General features: G+C 63.1%; 1 long non-coding RNA gene across 3 annotated transcripts; it reads right to left on the bottom strand.

Annotated features, from left to right (window-relative positions):
• Positions 1-652: 652 nt before the first annotated feature.
• Positions 653-7,085, bottom strand: LOC139077776 (uncharacterized). 3 transcript variants are annotated; one of them, XR_011530246.1, is made up of 5 exons: positions 6,916-7,085; positions 6,254-6,718; positions 2,806-3,397; positions 1,743-2,045; positions 653-1,141 (listed from the first exon to the last, which is right to left on the bottom strand). It is a non-coding gene; the product is annotated as an uncharacterized lncRNA (long non-coding RNA). The 3 variants fall into 3 exon arrangements; XR_011530247.1 differs by having other exon boundaries at positions 6,254-6,712; positions 6,916-7,084; XR_011530245.1 differs by lacking the exon at positions 6,254-6,718 and having other exon boundaries at positions 6,916-7,075.
• Positions 7,086-8,832: the final 1,747 nt, after the last annotated feature.

Raw genomic sequence — 8,832 nt, 5'->3', positions numbered from 1 at the left:
GCAGGGTCTCCAGCCTCGGAGGATCTAGGTGTGTTGAAAGGAGGGGTGCTCTGACCGTTCTGGGGGAGGCGATGGCCCCTCTCCGGCCTCAGTCTCCTTCCCTGTCAAACGGCTGTGGGGGGGAGTGATCATGTTAAGCTCGCAGAGCTGCGGGGGGCGCTGAGGCCTAATGAACGGGCCTGTGGGTGGCCGTCCACCGAGGCCCGAGGCCTGGAGGCCTGCGCCCAACGCCCCCGTGGAGAGCTCCCTCCCTCCCTCCCTCCCACATTTATCAGGCTCGCCCTCTGAGCGCGGGAGCACCCAGTGCGGGGGCAGAGCGGGCGGGCCCTGGGGACGCTGCGGCGTCCAGACCCCGCACCGGGAGCCTCGGTTGTCCCCCAGCCTCGCCCCTCCTGGGGGCCCGCCGCCCTGCCCCCGGGGCTCAGGCCAGGACCTGGGGGGTCCTTCGGCGCTCCACTGCTGGACGCGAGCCCCGCCCCGAGCCCCGCGCCGGCCCCGCCCCGCGCGCCCGCCCCGCCCCAGGCCCCACCTCCGCGCGCCCCCGGCCCCGCCCCGCGCCCTCCCCGGCCCCGCCCCGCCCCAGGCCCCACCTCCGCGCGCCCCCCGGCCCCGCCCCGCGCCCGCCCCCCGGCCCCGCCCCGCGCGCCCGCCCCCGTCCTTAAGCGAGTTGCCGCGCGTTCCCCCACGGCCACCAGGGGGCGGCAGCGGCGCGCCTCTCCCAGGCAGCCCCGCGCCCCTTCCGCCTCCCACGGAGTTTGCAAAACAGACTTTTCCGGTTTTCGACGAGGGCAGGGGGAGGGGGAGAGGCTGAGATTGAAACCAAGAGATGCTGAATTTTGTGGCAAAGGAGACAGGCCTCTGGGTGAGGGAGGTCTGGCAGCCGACAAGGCCAGGGGGCAGTGGTCCCGGCCCCGCCGCTTGGGGAGCCTCCGTTTGCCCTCTGCTTCCAGGTGGGGAAACTGAGGCCATGGCCCAGGTGCTTTAGCTGCCGCGGGGCTGGCTGCTCCGCAAATGCTCCTCTCTTGGAGTTGCCACCTCCTCGCGTTTGCTCAAGCGTTTGCTGACGCCGCCATCCGGCGTGCCCTCCCTTGAAGATCGCTCTCCGCATCCTTTCGGCTGGGCTCCAGCCCTTGGAGGAGGCCTGGACAGCGGCAGGGCCAAGTGGACAGACAGTAGGGATGCAGGGTCAGCGGCCTCCCGAGAAGGACCGGAATGACCTCAGCCCTGGGGCTCAGAGCTCCCCCCTCAATTCCAGATGCCCCCCCCCCGACCCCCCTCACAGCGGAGCCTCCGGGGAGCTAAATACCCCCATGCAGGCTGTCTTGGGCCCACTAAGTAGCACAGGACTCTGTTTGGTGGCCCCTGGAGTTGTTCGAAAACGTACCTCCAGGCACAGCCCTCTGGTCAAGGGGTTGGAGTTAGGCCTTCACTGAGCAGGGCTTGGGGTGCTGCTGAAGTGAGTGGGGAAAATGGGCACCCTGTTTCTACTGGGAGAAGACTGAGCCTGCCTGGAGAGAAGCTGCAGGGAGGACACCAGTACAGAGAAAAGGAGCCCTAGTCCCTGGATGCAGCCATGCCTGAAGCCCACCACCTGGGATTTTCTTTTTCATCAGATTCCTTTTTGTTGAAGCCACTTTGAGTTCTGTTTCTGCTGCCAGGAAATGACCCACAGGAGTTCCTCTCTGGGCTTCCGCTTGCCCATATGTAAAAGAAAAAGTTCAGAGCACTGGTTGGGTCCCTACCTCATGGGTTGAGCAGTCCTGCTTAGCAGAGCTCTGGGCCAGTGATACTGAGCTCCTGCTGTGTACTCAGTATTTGGGGCTCCTCTGAGCGGCAGTCCCTCAGCTGCTCCCCACAGCTCCAGGAGTTCAGACTGTGGTAGTCTCCGTTTCACAGCTTCGTTCATTCATTGATTCGGAAGGTCAGCGTTGAGCACCTACTGTATACCAAGCCCAGTCCCACACAGGTCAGGATCGGTCCCATCATGAGGGGCTTCTGGTCGGGTGGGGAAGGCAGACGCTAATCCAACCATCCCACAGATAAACCTGGGAGAGTGACAAGTGAAAGCGTGAAGAACAGTGGGTGAGGGAGGGCTTCCTGGAAGAGGTGGTGCTCGGGCCAAGACTGTGAAGAGAGGCAGGTGCGGTTGCTGCGGAGTGGGTGACGGGGGATGGAGTCAAGCCCACGGGGGCTGGGGGCCTATGGGTCTGTTCTCCCGCTGCAGGGGGCGCTGTCATGGAGCCGGAGAGCCGGGCCTGGCGTGAGCTGTTCACAGATGCTTCCTGCTGCGGCTCAGCCTGCGCGGGTGCCGCAGCCCGGGTGGCAGTAGGGTCCCAGTCTGGCGGCCTCTCCAGAGCCCTCGCCGCCCCCCTCCCACACCCCCATCTCTAGCTCTCCTGGTCTGACTCCTCTTCACCCCAGCTCCCACCAAGAAGTGGGAAGCATGTCTCCATCCGGGAGGCAGGCTGCCTCAGTTTATCTCCCCGGATACCTTCCCCCTCTGTCTGTCCAGCAGCCTCTGGGTTTGGTCAGAAAGAGCTGTTTTCTCTGCCTCTGCCCCCGCCCCTGAGCCAGTGCACTGCAGGGCATGACACGGGCACGCCTGCCCCACTTCTGCACCCTCGCCTGTCCCTTCTCTTTTTTTAAAAGATATATTCACTTACCATGCAATTCACCCCTTTACAGTAAACAATTCGGTGGCATTTAGTGCATTCATCTTGTGCATGTTGTGCAACCATCTCTACCTAGTTCTGGAACATTTCCATCATCCCCCTCCCCGCCCGCCTCCCCAGCCCCGGCACCCACCCACGTGCTTCTGTCTGTGCTTTGCCTGTTCTGGACGTTTCGTATAAATGGGATCGTGCGCCATGTGGCCTTTGTGTCTGTTCTGCCAGGGACACTTGGGTTGCCACCCCCTTGGCGAGTGTCAGCCGTGCTGCCGTGAGCACCGTGTACAGGTTTTGGCGTGCACGCCTGTTTTCAGATCTCCAGGTCTGGCCCCAGGAGAGGGACTGCCGGTCACGGGGTCGTCCTGGGTTCACCTGACTGAGTTGCCGCCAGACAGTGTTCCGCTTGGCCGCACACTGGGCGGCGGCTGGGCAGGGGCGTGGGTTCCAGTCCCCGCGTCCTCATCGGCGCCTCTGTCTGCCCTCTTGGGTGGGCGGCCTGCCGCGTGGGCGGGGCCCTGGTCTCACTGGTCCCCTGAACTTCGCAGGCGCCTATGGGCCACGCGTCCCTTTGCAGAAATGTCCACTCAAACCCTTTGCTTGGTTTTCATCGGGTTATGTCTCTTTCCGTTATTGATTCTTTATCTGTGCTGCACGTGAATCCCTTGTCAGATCATGATTTGCAAGTATTTCCTCCCACTCCGCGGGCTGTCTTTGCACTTGTGAGCGTCCTTGGAGGAAGAAATTTTAACCTTGATGGGGTCCCATCCCTGTATTTCCTTTCCCTCGCTGTGCCTGAGGTCCCATCTGAGCACCCTCCTCTCCAGTGCCCCCTTGCGCCGCCCTCCCCGCCGGCCCTGGCTGCACCCTGCCCGCCCCGACTCGGGTTGGGGCCTCTGCGGCCAACTCTGTCCCCAGCTGGGAGGCCCCGGGCAGCGCCGCCAGCCTCCAGCAATGTTTAATGCGGGCAGGCGGTGGGGCCCTGGCGGGGCCGTGGGAAGCCCCCTTGGCCACGGCCGGCGATGCGTCCCGGGCCTCGAGGCCGCCACCCGCAGGGCCCCACTTTCCATGGGGGGAAGCCGAGCCCCAGGGGGCGCAGCACGGGACCTGCCTGGGTCCCTGCTTTAGGGCAGCGATGGAGGTGGCGCCTGGCCCCTCCCCGCCCTGGGCCGACCCTGCCGGCAGGGACCGCCACTCCAGCAGGCCGGTTCCTGCCAAAACCCAAACACCAGGGAGGAGAGAAGAAAAACATCCTTGGGGCCGGCTGTGGGGAGGGGCAGGGCTCGAGTGTGCTTTCGGGTTGGGGGGTTGGGGAAGTCACACAGTTTCGGCTGGGGGGCTGTGGGTAACGTAGTCGGTGGACAAACGTCTTGCAGACCCGGGGCGAGTCCTGGCCCTGCCTCCAGGTAGCTGTGCAGTTTCTGAGGCTCAGTTTCCCCACCAGTGACATGGGGGTGGCTGACCCTCCTTGCAGGTGTGGGAGGTGAGAGCCGCGGGCCCTGGCCTGCAGGAAGCTGTCGCTGACGTCCTCCCCCATAATGGGGGCTTGCTCTAGAGCACACGGAGACCTGCTCCGCACCTGGGCCCGGCTGATTGGCGGCTGGCCTTGCCCCCCAGCTTCCCACGATTTGCTAGGTAGGGGGCTTGTGTCTCCCCCCACTGCCCCCTCCCTCTCGCTGTCTCTTGTCTCTGTCTGTCCCTCAGCTCTGCCCCGGACCAGCCCTGCTCCAGCCCGGGCCTGGCCGTGTCTGGGCTCCAGGCCTCCCGCAGCAAGCTCCTCGACATCTAATTCCCCCAACGACCCCCTCACTTGCGGCCTAGAAGACCCGGACCACAGAAGAACCCCTCTCCGACCCTGGAAGCCCAGCAGCTCAACACCCACAGTCTCGAGACACGGGCCCCACTCCACTTTTTTCAGATGGGGAAACTGAGGCCTGTACCATGAAGAGTCTTATCCACGGTCTCCGGCCCCAGTGGCAGCACTGTCACCCTGGTCCAGCCACTGGGCTCTGGGGTTCTCAGGCTGCCCCCAGCCGGCCTCCCCCTGGGCCTGCCCCATGAACGGTCAGCACAGATGGTTCCACCCGGAAGGGCTGGGTGGGGACACCCCCACGTCCTAGAGTTGGTTTCCCAGTGGCCCGTCTGGCGGGTGGCCCAGGCCGTGTCCGAGTGGCATTGGCAGCTGTCTGGTGCCAGCCAGGAATGGGGACCAGAGGGCGGGGTCTGCGGCTGGCGTCGGGCCCAGGGAGGCTCTGGGGTCAGGACAGCCCACCGTGTCTGCATCCTCCCTGGCCTCCATCACGGGTGCGGGGGCAGGGGGGCAACGCCGGCCTTCTCAGGCGGAGGGCCCTTCCTCAGGAAGCCCTGCCTCCCCGACCCCAGGACCCCCAGCTCCTGGTGCCTCCCTCTGGTGTGGCCTGGACTTTGCGGAACTGGGGTATCTGTGTGGGGCCTGGGACACGGCCCTGCACAAGGCCAGCACCTGAAGGTGGCGGGAACGACGAGCGGATGCTCGGGCCATGCCCAGAGCCACAGAAACGCAAGGCCGCAGCTTCAGACCCGAGCTCCCAGCACCCACGGGCCCCAGCCCCATCTGAAGCTGCGAACTGAATAAGATATTCTGGGGGGACGTCTGGTGACACGCATCCCCCCAGGCTGAGTGCAGGCCCGGGAACAAGGTCTGGAACCTAACACCCAGGCTTCGAATCCTGCCTCTGCCGCTCCTCCTCCTGGAGGGCTGCTTGCCCTCTCTGAGCCGCAGTTTCCCCGCCTGTGAACAGGCCGGGCCGGGTCTCAGGGCTGCCGGGGAGTAAGTGACTGCGCAGCCCGCTGAGCCTGTCGCCAGCCGTGCGTGGTGAGCCCGCCCTCCAACAAGGACTGAAGTTACAGAGAGAAAACCAGGAACCACAGAGGACGGGGGTACGTCAGGAGGGAGCCGGCCGCCCAGAGACGCAGGGGCCTGGGGCACCCGCCCAGATCCCTCTGTCCTGAGAGCCTCAGTTTCCCCCCCTGTGAAATGGGCTCAAACAGGGATCCTTGACTCTTCTCCATCCATGCCCCTCCCCATCCACCAGCAAAACTGCTCCGGAATCCGACCCCTTCTCACCACCTGGTCCAGCCCCACCGTCCATCCCCGGGACCAGCACAGGCCCCGCCTCCCAGTCTCCTCGCCTCTGCTCTCATCTCCCATAGATTCTTCCCTCCCTGGTGGCAGGAGTCATACTCGTCCTTCCTCTCTCCAGAACCCTCTAGGGCTCCCACCTCCCTCAGGGTGAAAGTCAAGGTCCTCCTCACAGCCACAAGGCCCTGATGGTCTTGCTGCTCCCATTTCCATCCCTCCATTACTCTGCTCAGGCCACAATGGCCTCCTCAAAGCTCCTCCAACAAGTCAGGCAGTCTCCTGCCTCAGGGCCTTTGCACAGGCTGTGCCTCTGTCTGGGACCATCTTCCCCAAAACACTCATGTGTCTCCCCCACCTCCTTCAGGTCTCAACTCAAATGTCAAACCCACCCACATGCCCTTTCTTGCTGTTCTCAGCAGTGTCGAGTCAACGTGCTCACAAATAATCACAGTAATAAGTCACTTACCAGGTGGCTACTGTGCACCAGGCCCTGGGCTGGGGTTGGCGACAACTGAGACACACCCTTGCTCTTGTGGGACTCATGGTCTGGGGCCAGGGAGGGAGGTGGAAAGCATGAATAAAGTGGGACACACAGCCAGTCGTGGCAGAGGGAGGGTCCTTCTAGATGCGGCAGCCACGAAGGGCCTCCTAGGGGAGGTGGCACTGAGGTAGGGATGAGCTTCTTTGCAAGGAGGTGCTGTAGGGAGATGATGTGGGAAGGGCAGCAGGGCTGGACCTCCTGGGGACTTGGGGGCCACGGGGGCCACGGGGAGGTCGTTGGTCTTCACTTTAAGAGCAGCAGGGCACCCTGGGAGGGTCTCGAGGCGAGTGACAGGATGCGATTTGTGTCTCCCAAAGGAAAGATATGACCGCATGCAGCTGCTCGGGAGGCTGTGTGTTTCTCACCGGCTCACAGATGGGGAAACTGAGGCTCAGAGAGGTGAAGTCACTTACTCAGCATCCTGGAACCCAATCTCCCCAGCTGGGAGCCTGCAGTCCCCTCCCCCGACCACTCCAGTTGCAGATGGGGAAACTAAGGCTCAGAGAGATCCCCAAGGTCTCCTGGGAATGGAGTCAGCCACCCTCCAGGCCCCCTGCACCCGCCACGGGGCCTCCCTGGGGACTTACTCAGTGGGCGGAAACAGCGGGCTGGTTTCAGGAGCAGGTGGCCAAAGCCGCAGGCCAGGGTTTCAGTTACAAACAGTGTCCAGCTCCAGCCGCCCGCGGCAGCCCCGTTTGGCTCGCCACCACCTTGGGGATTGGCATCCGTGCACAAGAGGAAATACACAACCCGCCAGCTCAGGGGAGGAGGGCGCCCCGGGCCGGGGTGGCCGGGCGGTGGGGGCGGGGGTGCCCGAGCCTCATCCCGCTAGCTGCCATCACTAACAAATCAGCAGCCCACACCCACTTCGTGCTTGGCTGAAGTAGCACGTTCCATTCTCCAGTGAGCATTTATGAAGTGCTTGCTGTGTGCCAGGCTGTGTGCCAGCTCAGTTAGTCATCCCGACAGCCCCACAGGCAAGGTGTGAGCCTCCTGTGGCTTCTGTGACAAACTGCCACAAACCTGGTGCTTTAAACCCCCAAATTTCCTCTCTCCCAGTTCAGGGGCCAGAAGTTGGAAATCAAAGCGGCTGCTTCCGGATGCCTGGGGAGAGGCCGGCCCACACTCCTCTCCCGTGTCTGGCGGCTGCACAGCCCTCGCACCCCTGGCTGGTGACAGCACCCCAGGGGCGCTGCCTCCGCCATCGTCCTGTCTCTCTTTGTCTTCTCCTTTCTGTCTCTCGTGAGGATTCCTGTCGTTGGATTTGGGTTTTTCCCAACCCAGGATGATCTTTGTCAAGATTACATCTGCAGTCACCCCTTAAGGTCACTTCTAAGGTTCTGGGTAGACCTATCTTTTGGGGGCCACGATTCAACCCTCCCCAGGCACGTATTATCAGCTTTGCGTTACAGGCCAGGAAACTGAGGCACAGAGAGGTCAAGTGGCAGATCTGAAGGGCTAGGACTTAGACCCCAGCTGTCTGCAGCCTGGATGCACGCACTTCCCTGCTCCACCTGGGGGCTGGGCCCTTGCCAGGGGCTGGGGACATGGAAGGGTCAAGAACGGCAACAGCAGAGATACAGCCTGTGGACCTCAGGCCAATGGCTGCTCCACGTGTCAGGACTTATGAACTCAGGATCAAGGGGCCCTGTGGTGGGCTAAATGGTGTCGTCCAAATGACATGGCCTTCAGAGCCTGTGCCTGGGACCTTACTTGAAAACAGGGTCTTTGCAGATGTATTTAAGGCCCGGATCTCGAGGTGAGGTTCCCCTGGATCAGGACGGGCCCTGAAGCTAATGACAGCATCCTGATAAGAGGAGCGAGAGGAGGGAAAGATCCGAGACGGAGGAGAAGGCCGTGTGGCTGCCGAGCGGAGGCCGGAGGGATGCTGCCACAAGCCAAGAAATGCTAAGGGGTGCGGTGTTCCCCAGAAGCCGGGAGAGGCCCGGGCCGGACTCCCCCGGAAGAGCCCGCCCTGCCTGCCGGTCTCAGACGCTGGCCCCAGATTTTGGGAGAAGCAGCGTCTGTTGTTTCAAGCCCCAGTTCCTCACTTCCTCCTCTCCCAGACCACGGCCGCCACCCTCCCGAGGGCCCAGCCCCGAGGGGACCCTCCGGCAGGAGCGGGCAGGCGTGCCATTCTCTTGGGGGCATTTCAGGGGATGTGGGCTGTGGACTCTGACAGGCTCAAGGACTCCAGATGTTTTCCCCAGTGTTGGAACCATTCACCCTCCGCAGCCGTGCGCACACTTCCCATGAACCTGCGCCTGGGAAAGCCTTGGTGGTGCTGGACTCTGTAGCTTTGGCCAATCAAAGCGTGTCTGGCTGGTGCTGTGAGCTGCACCTTTCTCACTGCGCTTGGGGCTGAACCTCTGGCCACGCACACTTCCTCCCGGGGTCCCGCCTGCTCTCCACGACGAGTTGGAGGAGCTCTTTACATGCGTGTGACACTCTTCCTCTGTCGGTCAAGCACATTGCGAACACCTTCCCTCGTGTGCAACTTGCCT

The sequence above is a fragment of the Equus przewalskii genome, chromosome 20 (assembly GCF_037783145.1).
Source record: "Equus przewalskii isolate Varuska chromosome 20, EquPr2, whole genome shotgun sequence".
NCBI classification, from domain to species: domain Eukaryota; kingdom Metazoa; phylum Chordata; class Mammalia; order Perissodactyla; family Equidae; genus Equus; species Equus przewalskii.
This window is presented reverse-complemented; position numbering and strand designations above follow the sequence as displayed.